Here is a 19,827-nt window from a genome sequence, read left to right as displayed (position 1 = left end):
TGCTGAACACAAATGCGGCTAAACACAGCATATACACGTGGCAAAACTGACATTTTTAAACATCGGTTACTATCTATCAAGTTAAATCATTCAGGAGAGGTTTTGAAGTGTCCTGTGTACATTAAAGCTGGATACACACTATCCAATTTTCTGTAGTTTTTTCCTTCATATTTACCGAATCAATATAATATGAGGTCAAATCTTACGAGTTTCAATTTGTGTGCAATCAGGCCGGCCCTTGCACTACATAATTTTGGTAAATCTAAAGGAAATCTGACAACAAAAGTTGTATAGTGTATATAAGCCTTAGACCCCTTTCACACTGAGGCAGTTTTCACACTAGAAATAGTGCCTGAAAACCACCTCTCCTTCATTTCAGTGTGACTTTTCACACCGGGGCGGTGCGTTTGTGGGACGTTTGGGAAAAGACCTGCAAGCAGCATCTTTGGGGCAGGTTGGGAGCGCTGTATTTAACACTCTCAAAATGCCCTGCTCATTGGAATGAATGGGCAGCGCTTCTGAAATAATTTCTACAATAAATATATTCCGAGGGTGGTTACGGATTCCCTTTATTTATTGCATATATGTATTGACTTCTCTATTCCTATAGTTAGCTAGTCTATTAAAACTCTAATTAATGTCACTGTTGATAAGCATAATGATATAAGGTTAGCTATGAAAACAAACACACTGCTTAGTAAAACAATGTCTTATTTATTTCCCAAGAAAATAGGAAAATGTTAACATGAAAACCCTAAAGGAAGATATTACAAAGCATATAACAATAGAACATCAAAGATACTTATTGCAAGGCTGCCCCCCTAGACACGGTCTCATCAGCTGGGCTCAGGATGGTAACAGAGAGCCATAAGGCAAGAGCCAAGAGCGAAAAGGGACGACTTCCCTTATGTGTGCCCTGGTAGCCAGCGTTTGTTCCCTTTATCTAATGGAGCTCCTGTGTGTAGTCACTGGCATTACCTATGCAAGGTTCCAACCTCTCAGGGGAGACATCAGCCAGACGTATCTCCCCCATATCCAGCTCTGGTGTCCCCCATGTCCAGTAATGGAGAACCTCTCTGTAGGACTGCTAAGATTGAGACATCACCCCTACAAGGAAATGTTCACCCCATTGATTTGTCACCTGGCACCCTCTAGTCTGGCCAACAGACACCTTATTATGCATAAGTGCCAACCTCCTGGGTACCTGCACCATATTAATTCAGTTATGTCAATACATGTCCCACATTAAAAACATGATTTCCTTCTTTCATTTCCTCCCTCCAATAAAAAAACATATTTACATTTCTTGTTGTGAAGGATTGGATAGGTTCTATTCCTTCCCCAACCTCCAACCCATTACACTTGTATTCACAGTACTTTTACATTCATAAATGACAGGAGAGACTCCGGCAAAATATTTCACAAGTCTTGTTGATGGGCAAAGTCTTTCAGATTCAGCATTAGCACTAAATTGTCCATATGTCAGAAACCATGAAATCAGACTGAGACAGAAGTACAGTTAAATCACACTTGTTTAATAATAAAAGTAAAAAGAACAAACTTAGTCAAACATAGCCAAGGTTCAGTAACCAGAATAGATAGTCAGCCAATCCAGAAGTCAGGGATCAATGTAGTGGAACAGCAAGCAGGATCTGGAGCCAGAAGGGATGTCAGCAAAGCCAGTCTTTAAACAGGAACGAAGGAGAAAGTTTCTTGTGATGTTGACCAAGGCGAAGGCAGAGCTCCTCTGGACTAGACGGCTTAAGTAGGCAGGACTGATGAACAGGATATCATCAACAGCTGAGTAGCTGTGGAGAGAGATGGGAGCTGGCAATTAGCCGACAGCTGAGTGGCCAGCTCAGAGAAGGAAGGCTGAGCCCAGCCCTGACACCATAAGAAAAATAAACCTTATATTGCAAGTATTAATCTAATCTGAATGTTTTCCTTTGTCCTTTCTCTCCTGAATGTTTATCAGAAGAAATTTGTGGTGTGATGTGGCAGGAGGATTTTACAGGAGGGGTGTTACTGGCCAGATCAGGGGAAAACAGAAGGGAAAAAAGAAATGCAGCCGCCACATCCAATGATTGGAGCTGCACATAGGCATGCACACAGGGTGTGCCAGGTATGCCTGGGCACACCCCAATCACCCTGTGCTGCGCAGATTCCCCTTGCTGCTTGGCTGCAGAGAAAGGGACTGGAAAATTTCTGCCCTCAGTCCCTTTCTCTGTCTCAAATGTGAGACATCGGGGGGTCTGTTTAGACGTGTGATATTTCACCAAAGCCCCCCAATGGGGCTCGTAAAAAATTGTAAAAAACTATAATAAAAGATTAATGTAAAATAAATAATGTAGCAAATAATAAAAAAAAGATTAAACATTTAAACGACTGACACAAACCTACTGACATTGTCCTCTGCTGTAGTGACACTGTCCAATGTCCTACTGCTATATATATTGTGTGTGTGTGTATATATATATATAATGTGTGTATATATATATGTACAGTATGTAAGTGTGTATATATGATGTGTGTATATATAAAACACACACATGTTTGATCTTTAGGGTGCACACCTATGGAGCTGCAATATATGACATTTCTTGTGTTGGGTTTATTACGGCTTTGAATAAAACATGACAGTCTGAGATGTGACAGTTAGGCTGCATTCACACCTGAGCGTTTCCAAGTCGTGTGTTTTTACTGAGATTTTTGCCACGATTATTACCAAGTTTTTGTACAGGTCAAAAGGTCACCAATATAAAAAGTAGAAAAACGCCTGTAATCTGCCAAAAAGAAGCTCATGTTCTTTGAGATTGGGCCAGTTCACACCAGATGCAGTCAGTTCCAGTCAGTCTCTGGTCAGTTTCTGCACCGGAAACTGACTGCATAGTGTGAACTAGAGCCATTGGAATACATGGAAAACACTCTGCATGCATTTTTAGTGCCAGTTCACACCAGATGCAGGGCCGTCTTTAATATTGATTGGACTCTGGGCAAAAAATTTCTTGGGCCCCCCATTCAATTTCACTTTCTACCTGCTCTGAGAGATACAATAAATAGCACCCAGACTTAAAATCAGTTTACTGTGTCAGATCAGGCAGCAATTGTGATTGGTTGCCAGAGGTTACAGGATATCATTAATGCTTACTAACTGGTTGCTAGAGGTTACAGCACACATTACGGCTCACTGATTAGTTGCTAGAGGTTAGAGCAAATGATTTTTGCTTGTTAATTCGTTGCTAGAGATTACTGTACAGTAATACTGCTCACTGATTGGTGGCTAGCACATCATCTCCTCACTGCATGATATACATATGAATGCCGCCTTTATTTACATATCAATGGCGCAGGCCGCAGCTATTTACTTAACAATGCCGCTGCTATTTACATATGAATGCCGTTTATTTACATGTAAACACAGAGTCTGCAGGTGAGTCATCTGTACACAACAATAGGGCAGATCTGGGCAGCATTAGTACCAGCACTTCACACTGAGATATCAGGACACAGCTGGGAACTAAAACTTCAAGGGACAAGGGAATTTAAACTGGGATAGTTGGCAAGTATGAGGCAGCTGCTTTGGGCCCCACAACAATGACAGGTCCGAGGGCAGCTGCCCCTTTTTGCCCTGCCTTAAAGACGGCCCTGACCAGATGCAGTTCCATGCGCTTTTTTTCTGCACTAAAAATGCATGCACAGGATTTTCTATGTATTCCAATGGCTCTGGTTCACACCATGCAGTCAGTTTCCAGTCAGTTTCTGCATTGTAGACTGACTGCATGGTGTGAACTAGAGCCATTTAATACATGAAAATACACTCTGCATGCATTTTTAGTACAGAAAAAAAGTGCACGGAACTGCATCTGGTGTGAACTGGCCCTAAGGTGTTTTTCACCTTAGGGCCAGTTCACATCAGATGCAGTTCCGTGCACTTTTTTTTTTTTGTACTAAAAATGCATGCAGAGTGTATTTTTTTGCTTCAGGTGACAAAATGCTCAGATGTGAACAGGTGCCATTGAAATGAATTGAATTTTGCTTGTTGGGGTTTTTTACGAGTGTTTTATCAGCTGAAAATGCCCGGGTGTGAATGCAGCCTTAATGCCGCATACACATGAGGGGAATGTCCGTCAGAAAAAGTCTGATGGGAGCTTTTCATCGTATATTCCGACCGTGTGTACGCCCCATCGGACTTTTTCCGTCAAAAATTCAGATGGACTTAGATAGAGGACATATTTTAAATTTCTTCGACAGAACTGTATGCTGTTCCGATGTACCAAAAATGACACATGAATCTGAAGCAAGTACGAGACGGAAGCTATTGGCTACTGATTATTGAACTTCCTTTTTCTAGTCCCGTCATACGTGTTATACGTCACCTCGTTCTGGACGGTCAGACTTTGGTGTAAACGTGTGTATGCAAGACCGCTTGAGCGGAATTCTGTCGGAACTCCATCGGAAAAACCTTCAGAGTTTATTCCAATGGCAAATCTGGTCGTGTGTATGCGGCATTACACTCACAGGGTACAATATCTGTAGATGGGAGGATCTCGATGAAAACTGAAAAAGTGAAAATTCCTCAGTCACATTTCTTTCTCTCCCACACCCAAAATTCTCCATTTAGTTGTTTGTGTTCAGAGCTTCCCGAATGTCTCTTCACAGACCGGTGTGACCGGAAAGGTAAGATGACATAGAACCCGATCTAATATACTGAGTGATGCCGAGTGATAATACTGAGTGTTAGGATGGGGGATGGAGGGTGCAGATGTGTGATGAACGATTGTATGGAGGACGATCAGTCACTCTGTCTTCATGTCCGTTTAATAATAAACTTCCATCAGATACTTTTCTTATACTTTGTATTCCTCATCTAATCTCCCCTTTAGGCCTCATGCACATCGGATGTTTTTAGACGTTTTTACAGCGGCTGTTTTTGGCTTCAGACAATTTTTTCTACAGTCAATAAACCCCCCATCATGTTATCCTATGTGTCCCATGTTATCCTATGTGTCCATGTTATCCTATTTGTCCATGTTCTCTTGTGTGTCCATGTTATGCTGTGTGTCCATGTTATCCTGTGTGTCCATGTTATCCTGTGTGTCCATGTTCTTCTATGTGTCCATGTTCTCCTATGTGTCCATGTTCTCCTATGTGTCCATGTTATCCTATGTGTCCATGTTATCCTATGTGTCCATGTTATCCTATTTGTCCATGTTCTCTTGTGTGTCCATGTTATGCTGTGTGTCCATGTTATCCTGTGTGTCCATGTTCTTCTATGTGTCCATGTTCTCCTATGTGTCCATGTTCTCCTATGTGTCCATGTTCTCCTATGTGTCCATGTTAATCTGTGTGTCCATGTTATGCTGTGTGTCCATGTTATCCTACTGTATGTGTCCATGTTATCCTATGTGTCCATGTTATCCTGTGTGTCCATGTTATCCTATGTGTCCATGTTATCCTGTGTGTCCATGTTATCCTGTGTGTCCATGTTATCCTATGTGTCCATGTTATCCTTTGTGTCCATGTTCTCCTATGTGTCCATGTTATCCTGTGTGTCCATGTTATGCTGTGTGTCCATGTTATCCTATGTGTCCATGTTATCCTATGTGTCCATGTTATCCTTTGTGTCCATGTTATCCTTTGTGTCCATGTTATCCTATGTGTCCATGTTCTCCTATGTGTCCATGTTATCCTGTGTGTCCATGTTATGCTGTGTGTCCATGTTATCCTATGTGTCCATGTTATCCTGTGTGTCCATGTTATCCTGTGTGTCCATGTTATCCTATGTGTTCATGTTATCCTGTTTGTCCATGTTATCCTATATGTCCATGTTATCCTATGTGTCCATGTTATCCTGTGTGTCCATGTTATCCTATGTGTCCATGTTATCCTGTGTGTCCATGTTATCCTGTGTGTCCATGTTCTCCTGTGTGTCCATGTTATGCTGTGTGTCCATGTTATGCTGTGTGTCCATGTTATCCTGTGTGTCCATGTTATCCTGTGTGTCCATGTTATCCTGTGTGTCCATGTTATCCTGTGTGTCCATGTTCTCCTATGTGTCCATGTTCTCCTGTGTGTCCATGTTATGCTGTGTGTCCATGTTATGCTGTGTGTCCATGTTATCCTGTGTGTCCATGTTATCCTATGTGTCCATGTTATCCTATGTGTCCCATGTTATCCTGTGTGTCCATGTTATCCTATGTGTCCATGTTATCCTATGTGTCCCATGTTATCCTGTGTGTCCATGTTATCCTATGTGTCCATGTTATCCTATGTGTCCATGTTATCCTATGTGTCCATGTTCTCTTATGTGTCCATGCACACATAGTTTGTCATCAACTGTTTTTGGCTGGGGCGTTTTTTGGCTTTAAAAAAACCTCAAAACTAGTGGGTCCTAATGCCACATACACACGATCACACATTCTGACAACAAAATCCATGTTTTTGTTTACGACGGAAAAAAAATAGTTTATAGTATATAAGCCTTAGACCCCTTTCACACTGAGGCAGTTTTCACGCTAGAAATAGTGCCTGTAAAGCGCATGAAAACCACCTCCCCTTCATTTCAGTGTGACTTTACACACCGGGGCGGATCACCTGAAAAGCGATTAGGAAGTGCCGCAACATGACGCTTTTTGGGTTAAAAGAGCCCCACTAGTGACCAAAAAGCGCTGCTACAATGAGTGTTGCGGCCCCAGTGTGAAAGGGACATTAGAGAAGATACTTTGTAGTTTCTGTATTTCTGTATACATAAGTGAGAGTCCTGAGAGAAGGAAATAGAGGACTCCTCTCAGTCTAAGCTGGTGATCACACGGCTGCAACTCATCATCAGACTTACAACATGTAAAGTCAGATAACTAGTCAAAAACACATTCATTTCAATGGGTGCCATCTTAATCACTTTGGCTCTGGAAGATTTACCCCCCTTAATGACCAGGACATTTTTTGCGATACGGCATTGCATTACTTTAACTGACAAGTGCATCGTGCGACGCTGTACACAAATAAAATGTATTTCCTTTTTTATCCCACAAATAGAGCTTGAAAAGATCCTACAAATATCATACAAGCTAATAGTACCTTTCTATCTTAATGACGTACTCCCTGTATATTACCTCTATACTAACTAAAAGGTTATTCCAGATTTGTAACAAGTTAACGGTACCCATCAATCTGAGGGATTTAATCCTCCCATACCACCAATCTATATGATCTATACTAACCTCTGCTGGCTCTCTCTGCTCCACATGTTCAGACACACACACACACACATACACAGACCTATGGGAGCAATGCAGATTGAAGTCAAACCACAGACACAGAATAATACATCACTTGTCTTTATTTCCGGGTTACATAGTCAGGTTGAAAAAAGACACAAGTCCATCCAGTTCAACCAAAAAAATAAAACCATACAACCCCATATACACAATCCTATACCTACAGTTGATCCAAAGGAAAGTGAAAACCCCCAGCAAAGCATGATCCAATGTGCTACAGCAGGGGAAAAATCCTTCCTGATCCCCCTGAGAGGCGATCAGATTTTCCCTGGATCAACTTTACCTATAAATGTCAGTACCCAGTTATATTATCTACATTTAGGAAAGAATCCAGACCTTTTTTAACCACTTCAATACCAGGCACTTAGACACCTTCCCGCCCAGGCCAATTTTCAGCTTTTAGCACTGTCGCAATTTGAATGACAATTGCGCGGTCATGCTACACTGTACCCAAACAAATTTTTTATCATTTTGTTCCCACAAATAGAGCTTTCTTTTGGTGGTATTTGATCACCTCTGCGGTTTTTATTTTTTGCGCAACAAATAAAAAAAGACCGAAAATTTTGAAAAAAAACAAGTTTTTCTTTGTTTCTGTTAAAACTTTTTGTAAATAAGTATGTTTTCTTCTTCAATGACGGGCACTGATATGGCTGCACTGACGGGCACTGATATGGCTGCACTGACGGGCACTGATACGGCGGTACTGATGGGCACCGATGAGGTGGCACTGATGAGGTGGCACTGATAGACGGCACTGATGGGCACTGATAGGTGGCACTGATGGGCACTGATAGGTGGCACTGGTATGCGGCACTGATGGGCACTCATAGGTGGCACGGATGGGCACTTATAGGTGGCATTGATGGTTACTTATGGGTGGCACTGATAGTTGGCACAGATGGGCACGGATGGGCACTGATAGATGGGCACTGATGGGCACGGATGGGCACTGACAGGTGGCATGAATGGACACTGATGGGTGGCACTGATGACACTGCTTGTTTGCAGTGATGCCCCTAAGGGTGGCATTGCTGGGCATCACTGTAACATAATGGTGCCAATCAGTGCCCATTTGTGGGCACTGATTGGCACAGATTTGGCACACTGGGCACATGTGGATGGCCAGGTATGTACCCCATGGCCATCCACATGTGCCCCTTCCCTGGTGGTCCTAATGGCAATCCCTGGTGGTCCAGTGTGGTGATCTGCGGGGGGGCTGCGCTGATAAACAATCAGCGCAGCCCCCCTGCCAGGAGAGCCGCCGATCGGCTCTCCTCTACTCGTGTCTGTCAGACGCGAGTGAGGAAGAGCCGATCAAGGGCTCTACCTATTGACAGCGTGATCAGCCGTGATTGGACACGGCTGATCACGTGGTAAAGAGCCTCCGCCGGAGGCTCTTTACCAAGATCGGTGTAGCGGTGTGTCATAATGACACACCGATCCACCGATCGCCGCGATGCACGCCCCCGGGGGCGCGCTGCGGCATGTTATCCTGCTGGACGTCATATGACGTCCAGTCAGGATAACAGAACCACTTCCCGGATGTCAATCCGCCATAGGGCGGGCGGGAAGTGGTTAAAGCAATTTACTGAGCTGACCAGAACCACCTCTGGAGGGAGTCTATTCCACATATTCACAGCTCTTATGCCCCGTACACACGGTCGGACATTGATCGGACATTCCAACAACAAAATACTAGGATTTTTTCAGACGGATGTTGGCTCAAACTTGTCTTACATACACACAGTCAAACAAAGTTGTCAGAAAATCTGATCATTCTGAACGCGGTGACATAAAACACGTACGTTGGGACTATAAACGGGGCAGTAGCCAATAGCTTTCATCTCTTTATTTATTCTGAGCATGCGTGGCACTTTGTCCGTCGGATTTGTGTACACACGATCAGAATTTCCGACAACGGATTTTGTTGTCGGAAAATTTTATAGCCTGCTCTCAAACTTTGTGTGTCGGAAAATCCGATGGAAAATGTGTGATGGAGCCCACACACGGTCGGAATTTCCGACAACAAGGTCCTATCACACATTTTCCGTCGGAAAATCCGACCGTGTGTACAGGGCATGAGTGTAAAGAAACCTTTCAGTATTTGGAGATTAAATTGTTTTTCCTCCAGACGTGATCCCTCGTCCTCTGTGAATAACTCACCACCAAGTTCCATGTATGGACCCCTTATGTATTTGTACATGGTGATCATATTCCCCCTTCTGTATTTATACATGGAGATCATATCCCCCCTTATGTATTTATACATGGAGATCATATCCCCCTTATGTATTTATACATGGTGATCATATCCCCCTTATGTATTTATACATTGAGATCATATCCCCCCTTATATATTTATACATGGTGATCATATCCCCCTTATGTATTTATACATGGTAATCATATCCCCCCTTATGTATTTATATATGGTGATCATATCCCCCCTTATGTATTTATACATGGTGATCATATCCCCCCTTATGTATTTATACATGGTAATCATATCCCCCTTATGTATTTATACATGGTGATCATATCCCCCTTATGTATTTATACATGGAGATCATATCCCCCTTATGTATTTATACATGGTGATCATATCCCCCTTATGTATTTATACATTGAGATCATATCCCCCCTTATATATTTATACATGGTGATCATATCCCCCTTATGTATTTATACATGGTAATCATATCCCCCCTTATATATTTATACATGGTGATCATATCCCCCCTTATGTATTTATACATGGTGATCATATCCCCCCTTATGTATTTATACATGGTGATCATATCCCCCTTATGTATTTATACATGGTGATCATATCCACCCTTATGTATTTATACATGGAGATCATATCCCCCCTTATGTATTTATACATGGATATCATATCCCCCCTTATGTATTTATACATGGTGATCATATCCCCCCTTATGTATTTATACATGGTGATCATATTCCCCCTTATGTATTTATACATGGATATCATATCCCCCCTTATGTATTTATACATGGTGATCATATTCCCCCTTATGTATTTATACATGGATATCATATCCCCCTTATGTATTTATACATGGTGATCATATCCACCCCATATGTATTTATACATGGTGATCATATCCCGCCTTATGTATTTATACATGGTGATCATATCCCCCTTATGTATTTATACATGGTGATCATATCCACCCCATATGTATTTATACATGGTGATCATATCCCGCCTTATGTATTTATACATGGTGATCATATCCCGCCTTATGTATTTATACATGGTGATCATATCCACCCCATATGTATTTATACATGGTGATCATATCCCCCCTTATGTATTTATACATGGTGATCATATCCCCCCTTATGTATTTATACATGGTGATCATACCCCCCCTTATGTATTTATACATGGTGATCATATCCACCCCATATGTATTTATACATGGATATCATATCCCCCTTATGTATTTATACATGGAGATCATATCCCCCCTTATGTATTTATACATGGTGATCATATCCACCCCATATGTATTTATACATGGATATCATATCCCCCTTATGTATTTATACATGGAGATCATATCCCCCCCTTATGTATTTATACATGGTGATCATATCCCCCCTTATGTATTTATACATGGTGATCATATCCACCCCATATGTATTTATACATGGATATCATATCCCCCCTTATGTATTTATACATTGTGATCATATCCACCCCATATGTATTTATACATGGATATCATATCCCCCCTTATGTATTCATACATGGTGATCATATCCCCCTTATGTATTTATACATGGAGGCCATATCCCCCTTATGTATTTATACATGGAGATCATATCCCCCCTTATGTATTTATACATGGTGATCATATCCCACTTATGTATTTATACATGGAGATCATATCCCCCCTTATGTATTTATACATGGAGATCATATCCCCCTTATGTATTTATACATGGTGATCATATCCCCCTTATGTATTTATACATGGAGATCATATCCCCCTTATGTATTTATACATGGTGATCATATCTCCCTTATGTATTTATACATGGTGATCATATCCCCCTTATGTATTTATACATGGAGATCATATCCCCACTTATGTATTTATACATGGAGATCATATCCCCCCTATGTATTTATTTATTTCTTTTTCTTTTTTTTCCCTTTTTTTCTTTCCACATCAGCCAACACCACTAGCGAGCAGAATCAGCGTAACATTCATTAATTATCGCCTACTTGGATTCACATCATTGTGGATTTCTTTTCCTTTTACTTTAATTTATCAAATAAAAACAAACATTGTATAAAGCTTTATTAAGTAACTTACTAAAAGAATTCCTAATTGCTTATTCTCAACTACCCAGACATCTCGACCCAAGCCCACAAAGGAACACAAATCCTGTTTCTCCCTGACCGAGATGCCCAATTGGCAGTATCACATATAACCCTACGCAAAAAGAGAAAGCACAAGACACAGGCAAAAAAAAAACAAAGAAAAAAGAGAAAAAAAAAAACACATAGGAGAAGCTAGACTAGTGGGCTCCCCACACCCACCACCCACTGTTAAAGCCAATGATGAACTGTTAAGTGGACGTAATTACCCCCAACCCTCCCATTCCCCCAATTCCCCCTCTCCTTCCCCATGCACCCTCTATACAGAATCCTACCCAGACACAGGATTTAATGATTTCTACTGTTACCTAATAGGGATGAGCCGAACACCCCCCTGTTCGGTTCGCACCAGAACATGCGAACAGGAAAAAAATTAGTTTGAACACACGAACAGCATTAAAGTCTATGGGACACGAACATGAATAATCAAAAGTGCTCATTTTAAAGGTTTATATGCAAGTTATTGTCATAAAAAGTGTTTGGGGACCCGGGTCCTGCCCCAGGGGACATGGATCAATGCAAAAAAAAGTGAAGGGCCTGGTATGGAATTTAGGGGGAACCCCACGTCATTTTTTTAAAAAATTTTGGCCGGGGTTCCCCTTAATATCCACACCAGACCTGAAGGGCCTAGTATGGAATTTTGGGGGACTCCCACGTCATTTTTTTTTTAAATTTTGGTTCGGGGTTCCCCTGTGGGGAATTCCCATGCCATTTTTATCAATGAACTTCTATGTGTATTGTCGGCAATGCAATAGCCACGATTAGTTTTAAATGTGTTTTTTCCTTCGAAATGTCATTTTGCTGTCAGACTGTTCAAACACGGGAAACATGCGCCCCTTTACAGGCATACTATAGACACCCCCCAGCTACGAAATTGAAAGGGATATTACACTTTTATTGTTTGACTTTAAGCATTATTAAAATCACTGCTCCTGAAAAAACGTCCGTTTTTAAAACTTTTTTTTGCATTGATCCATGTCCCCTGGGGCAGGACCCAGGTCCCCAAACACTTTTTTATGACAATAACTTGCATATAAGCCTTTAAAATTAGCACTTTTGATTTCTCCCATAGACTTTTAAAGGGTGTTCGAATTTCGAATTCGAATTTGCCGCGAACACCCCAAATTGTTCGCTGTTCGGTGAACTTGCGAACAGCTAATGTTCGAGTCGAACATGAGTTCGACTCGAACTCAAAGCTCATTCCTATTACCTAACATAGCGTGTCACCACCAACCCTAAATCCCCCGGTGCAAACCAAAATTCTATATTCCTATCGGACTTGTCATGCTGAAACTATGGCCCACTCTGCTACACTCCAAACTTTCCCTTTTAGGCAGCCCACCTTTTCCTCCCACAGCCTCCACATTCTATCAAATTCCTGGAGATTTCCTCTGTTAATGTACTCCAATCTTTCCCTACTCAGGGAATCACTAAGTGTAATTATCCAATCTTTCACAGTCGGGGGATCCTTTGATTGCCACCTTAGCGTTATCATTTTCCTAGCTTGAAACAAACCTCTCAAAATTGCCAGTGTAGTGCTCCTCCTCTCCCCCTCTACCCTTCTATATCCCAAGATGCATTCCACAGCCTCCCTTTTCACTAATGTACCAAAGATATCTCCCAGGCTACTAGTCACCCCCTCCCAGTATCGGAACAGCCTGGGGCACCTCCAGAGCATGTGGATAAGATCCCCAGGCTCCCGACACCTGGGGCAGCTATCGTTGGACCTTCTACCGAACCTAAAGGGCCGTTTTGGAGTATAATAAGCTCTGTTAAGCAGCTTCAAATGCGAGATCTTCTGTGAGGGGGACACTGACACCAGGGGCCCCATCTCAAGTATCCTCTTCCATTGTTCCTGGAACAATACCCCCAGATCCTCTTCCCATTTAGCTCTTACCCTCTGAAGTACCCCCCTGCTGTTCTCTGAGTTACTTAGTTGGTTATAGATTTTAGATATTAGCCCCTTAGTGGGGACTACCTGAAGTATATTTCGAAAAAAGGGCATTTCCTAACATCCCGGAGGCTGATCCCCAAATTGGGCTTTGAGGGCATGTTCCATCTGACCATACAGAAAGAGGGAACTCTGTGGGATCTTAAATTCCCTAACCAACTCAGGGAATTTTTTAAGAGTATTACCTGAGTAAAGCTGTCTTAGCATTTTAATACCGCAAGCCTCCCACCCTCTAGCTTTTCCAATTTTTAGAATTTCCTGTAAATTGCGATTATTTCAAATAGGGGTGTAGTCTGTAAACCCCTCCTGCCTCATTAATTTCTTAACAGTTCTCCAGAGCTTAGTTAACAATTTAATTGTTGGGGATTCATGATAAAACATGTCCGCCTCCAGAGCCTCAATTAGCGTATTATGCCGAGCACTTGTCAATATTAGCCTACCATTCGAGGTACCACCCTCCGGGAACCCGCACCCCATTAATTGCTGCAGTTGAGTTGCAAGAAAATAACGCTCTGGGTGAGGAAGAGTAAACCCCCCTCCCGAATAAGGAGCTGGAGTACTTGAAGCCGTATCCTGGCCTGTCCCCCTTTCCATATCAGTTCCCTGAAAAGAGCCTCAATTCTTTTAAACCAGCTCTTACAAATCCAGACTAGGGAGTTATGCAGGACATACAGCAGTTGAAGCATCCAAATCATTTTTATTAAGCTGCATCTTCCTGCCACTGACAAGGGGAGGCATCTCCACACGCTTATCTTTTGTTTGAATTTTGACAGAAGAGGTACAAGATTTTTACTGATATTGATTGGGGTCCTTCGTCAAGACAATTCCCAAATACTTCAATGCTTCCACTATTGCCACCTGAGGCAGTTCGTGTACTATTGGCGCTCCTAGGGGGTCCAGCGGTAGGAACTCGGATTTCTCCCAATTTATTTCCAGCCGGAGAAACTACCAAATTCCTTCACTATTCTCATTGCACCCGTCACTGAGTTCCTAATATCTCCCAAGAGTACCAAAATGTCATCCGCATATAGCGCAATTCTTTCTTCACTCGACCTCCTCTGGAAACCTATTATCTCTTGGCTCGCTCTAATGGAGATAGCCAGGGGCTCCATCGCCAGTGCAAAAAGCAATGGGGAGAGTAGACACCCCTGTCTCGTCCCCCTCTCTAGCTCAAACCAATCTGAAAACTCATTGTTTATTTTTACTCTTGTCTTAGGGCTGTTATAAAGCATTTTAATCCATCCAATGAAGGAGGGACAAAACCCAAATTTCCCCAACACGTGCCACATATAGCCCCACTCCACATTATCGAAAGCCTTGGAGACATCTAGGGTCAGTAAGGCTCTTGACCCCTCATTCTCCATAGGGGAGTATAGGTTCAAGAAGGCCCTTCTGATGTTCAAGCTTGTGGATCTATTGGCCATAAAACCCACCTGGTCCTCGTGTATTAATTTGTGAATAACTCCATTCAATCGGGCAGCCAGGACCTTGGCCAGGATTTTAGCATCTGTACATAGTAGGGAAATTGGCCTATAAGCAGCCACATCAAGGGGATCTTTCCCCTCTTTCTGCAGCACTATAATTATTGCTTCTAACATTGATGCAGGCAGTCAACCCCCCTCAAATGCGTCCCCCAGTGCTTTCAGCAATTCAGGGATTAACACCTCCCCAAAGTGCCTATAGGCCTCGATTGGTAATACGTCGGGACCAGGCGATTTAAGGCACGCCATACTTCCAATTGCTTGTTGTAATTCTGCGATTGTTATTGGGGATTCTAATAAATCCCTTTCCTCTTGCGATAAAATCGGGATCGACAACTTCCCCAGGAAGTCCTCCATCACTACATCTTTACCTTTTTTCTGGGAGGTGTACAGCTTTTTATAGTAATCCCTAAAGGTTTGCACTATTTTTGGGGAGCTTGAAAGTATATCTCCACTCTGTGCTCTAATAGCGAGGACCGTTGATGGAGCCGTATTGAATTTCACAAACTGTGCCAACACTCTTCCCACCCTCTCCCCCTCCACCAGGGATACCTGACGCTGGAGGAGCCGCCTAGTCTCTGCCTTCTGCATGGTAACCTGTTTATACACTTGTTGTTTCTCTTGCCATACCTTTTCCTCCTCCGGGGTTGGATTCCTAATGAAGTTATTTTTTTAGCCTCTAGTGCTTCCATAAGCGAGTTCTCTTCCTCCCTCCTAGCCTCTTTATTAAATTTGGCCATCTGCTGTATTAAGACCCCCCTAAGAAAGGCCTTAAGAGCGTCCCATAGCACAGTGGATGACACTGTACCCTGATTGAAACCTACAAACTCCCTCAGAAAAGGGAGAACCCCGTTCTCCTTTCTGATTACCTCAAACCAGTGCGGGCTTATTCTCCATTCCTTCCGGGGGCTGTATCCTCCTACCTTCAGTGTAACTACCATGGGGGAGTGGTCCGAGATACCTCTTGGCCCATAAAGAATCTTGCCTGATAACTGAAGTGCTCTATCGTTCCCCAGAACCAAGTCTATCCTCGAGAGAGCTGAGTGTGATACTGAGCTGCAGGAATATTGTAGCACCACTGGATTACGCACCCTCCACAGGTCCACCAACCCAACTTCATCCAGAAACTGATTTAAACGGCTCTTTGCAGCATACTCTGAGAGGGTTCTCACCGGGAAGCGGTCTAACTTTCTATCTAGGACCTCATTGAAATCCCCTCTGCACAGTGTTCATCTAAAGCTACAAGTTAGTGCAGTGTGTCCTGCTCACAGTGTTCAGCTAAAACTACAAGTTAGTGTGGTGCATTCTCCTCACAGTGTTCAGCTAAACCTACAAGTTAGTGTAGTGAGACCTCTGCACAGTGTTCATCTAAAGCTACAAGTTAGTGTGGTGCGCCCTGCTCAAAGTGTTCAGCTAAAACTACAAGTTAGTGTGGTGCATCCTCCTCACAGTGTTCAGCTAAACCTACAAGTTAGTGTAGTGAGACCTCTGCACAGTGTTCATCTAAAGCTACAAGTTAGTGCAGTGCGTCCTACTCACAGTGTTCAGCTAAAACTACAAGTTAGTGTGGTGCGTCCTCCTCACAGTGTTCAGCTAAACCTACAAAGTTATTTTTTGCGTGCTCTGCACAGTGTTCAGCTAAAGCTACCTGTAGAAGGTTGGTGGTGTTCTCATACTACAGGCAGGCAGTTGATTTTGCTAGCTGCAGTTTCAGTATATATATATATATATATATATCCCAGCTTAGTGCAGCTACAGGCCATTAGTATGTCTGGAAGGCCAAGAAGGAGAGGCAGACAGTCACAAGCCAATAAGAGAGGGCAAGCAGGCTCTGTGTCTAGTGCTGGTCGTGGAGACGGTGCATCCTCATCAGCACGTGGCTGTGGGACACACTTGGCCATTTTTCGGCAGCTGGCCATGTTGAGCCGCAACATGCGGAAGACTTGGTCGAGTGGATGACCAAGCCGTCCTTATCCTCCTCATCCTCTCTCACCCATGCTCAGGGTACTTTGTCTGGCAAAGCAGCGGCCTCTTCCCTCGGCTCAATGTCATCAGTGACTCCTTCCCTAGCCCCACCATGTCCTCCTGAGGAGTCCCTCGAACTGTTTGACCACAGTGTTGGGTACATGCTCCAGGAGGATGCCCAGCGTTTGGAAGGCTCTCATGATGATGCTGAGCTCGATGAAGGCAGTAACATGAGCACGGACAGAGGGGGTGCCCAAGAAGGACAGCAATCTGGCAGTCATGCTCCCCCTGCTGCAGCATACTGCCAGGTTTGCTCCAGTGATGAGGAGGGAGGGGATGATGAGGTCACTGACTCAACGTGGGTGCCTGATAGGAGAGAGGAGGAGGAGGAGGAGGCGGCACATCACCAACGAGGCAGGATGCCCTCCAGGGGCCAGCCTAAGGGCAGCACATTGACTGCATCACACCCCAAAGCTCCACATGTGCAGGGCGCTGCAGTCTCTGCAAATTATTCAAAAAGTTCTTTGGTGTGGGCCTTTTTTGAGACGAGTGCATCAGATCGCACCGCTGCTATTTGCAACATATGTCTCAAGCGTATCTCGCGTGGCCAAAACATCTCCCGCTTGGGTACCACATGCTTGACCAGACATATGTTGACCTGCCATGCAGTTCGTTGGCAAGCGTATCTAAAAGACTTACACCAAAGAACAAGGACCTCTCCTTGCTCCTCATCAGCTGAGATCTCCAACCCCACTATACCTTCAGTCCTCTCTGAGACCTGCACTGAGAGGAATGAAGGTGTAGAATTAGGTGTGTCACAGCCAAGTACATGTGGGCAATCTGCTTTTGGTACACCGACGTCAGATTGTACCAGGCAAATTTCCCTGCCCCAGCTGCTGCACCGCCGAAAGAAGTTTGCTCCCAGCCATCTACATGCCCAGCGGTTGAATGCTAGCTTGGCAAAATTTCTAGCACTTCAACTGCTGCCTTTTCAGTTGGTAGACTCTGCCCCCTTCCATGAGTTTGTGGAATGTGCGGTTTCTCAGTGGCAGGTACCCAAAAGCCACTTTTTCTCACGGAAGGCGATTCCGGCTCTCTACCGGCATGTGGAAGGCAATGTCTTGGCCTCGCTGGACAGGGCGGTCAGCGGTAAGGTGCATATTACCGCTGACTCATGGTCCAGCAGGCATGGACAGGGAAGTTACCTAAGTTTCACGGCGCATTGGGTGACTCTGCTGGCAGCTGGGAAGGATGCAGGACAAGGTGCAGTAGTGTTGGAGGTTGTTCCGCCACCACGCCTCCAAAATGCTAATGATTGTGACACACCTCTCTCCTCCACCCCCTCCTCTTCTTCTTCCTCCATGGCCTCTTCCTGTGCTTTGTCCTCGGAACCAGCGGTGCTCCATAGCCGTTCAAGGGGCTATGCAAGTACGCAGGCAAAAGGATGCCATGCGGTGCTTGAGCTGGTGTGCTTGGGGGACAGGAGCCACACTGGGGCAGAGGTTCTGTCAGCTCTGCAGGGGCAGGTTCAGAGGTGGTTGACGCCACGCCAACTTAAGGCAGGAATGGTGGTTTGCGACAATGGCACCAACCTCCTCTCTGCCCTCCGACAGGGACAAATGACCCATATGCCCTGTTTGGCTCACGTCCTTAACTTGGTGGTGCAGCGGTTCTTGGGCAGGTACCCGGGCTTACAGGATGTCCTGAGGCAGGCCAGGAAAGTCTGTGTGCATTTCTGCCAGTCATATAATGCCAGTGCTCGGCTGGCGGACCTCCAAAAGGAGTTTAACCTGCCCAAGAACTGCCTAATCTGTGACATGCCCACCAGGTGGAACTCAACGTTGGGCATGCTGCAGCGGCTGCACATGCAGCAGAGGGCCATCAATGAGTACCTGTGCGACTATGGCACCAGGACAGGGTCAGGGGAGCTTGGTTTTTTTCCCCACACCAGTGGGCCATGATCAGGGATGCATGCACTGTCCTGTCACCATTTGAGGAGGCCACGAGGATGGTGAGCAGTGACAGTGCATGCATCAGTGACACTGTCCCCCTTGTCCACCTGTTGGAGCACACGCTGCGTGGAATAATGGACAGGACACTTGAGGCAGAACAGAGGCAGGAAGAGGAGGACTTCCTTAGCTCTCAAGGCCCCCCTAATCCAGACAGTGTTCCTGCGTGCCCGCCGATCACACAGGAAGAGGAGGAGGAGGAGGAGGAGGAAGATTGTGTGAGTATGGAGGTGGAGCCTGGCACTCAGCATCAGCAGCAGTCTTTAAGGGATCAGTCCCAAGAAACACATGGACTTGTATGTGGCTGGGAGGAGGTGGCTGCGGACCATGCCGTCCTTAGTGACCCAGAGGACTCCGGACCGAATGCCTCAGCAAACCTACGCTGCATGGCCTCCCTGATCCTGCAAAGCCTGCGTAAGGATCCTCGTATTCGTGGTATCAAGGAGAAGGACCAATACTGGCTGGCAACCCTCCTTGATCCACGTTACAAGGGTAAGATTGCGGACCTTATCTTGCCATCGCAGAGGGAGCAGAGGATGACACATCTTCGGGAGGCCTTGCAGAAAGGTCTGTGCAACGCACTCCCAGAGACTGGGAGGTTACAAACTCCTGTTTCTGGACAACGTGTTGCTGAGGCTTCGGTCAGTCAAAGAAGGAGCGGTGGAGAAGGTGGCCATCTGACCGATGCGTTCAGACAATTTTTTGGTCCGCAGCCCCAAGGTATGAT

The 19,827-nt window shown here is 44.4% G+C and overlaps 1 protein-coding gene across 3 annotated transcripts in view; it reads left to right on the top strand.

Moving 5' to 3' along the window:
• The window catches only part of LOC141117699 (NACHT, LRR and PYD domains-containing protein 3-like), a 2,363,088-nt gene that overhangs the window by 798,700 nt on the left and 1,544,561 nt on the right, over positions 1–19,827 (top strand). Inside the window, exon 1 of one of the 3 annotated variants that reach the window (XM_073610699.1) lies at positions 4,550–4,677. The exons of the other annotated variants lie outside the window; for them this stretch is intronic. The gene's annotated coding sequence lies outside the window, so the exon portion shown is untranslated. Of the gene's footprint in view, positions 1–4,549; positions 4,678–19,827 lie in introns of those variants that run through there. 3 annotated transcript variants of the gene reach the window in all.

This window comes from Aquarana catesbeiana, linkage group LG13, assembly GCF_042186555.1.
Source record: "Aquarana catesbeiana isolate 2022-GZ linkage group LG13, ASM4218655v1, whole genome shotgun sequence".
NCBI lineage: Eukaryota > Metazoa > Chordata > Amphibia > Anura > Ranidae > Aquarana > Aquarana catesbeiana.
This window is presented reverse-complemented; position numbering and strand designations above follow the sequence as displayed.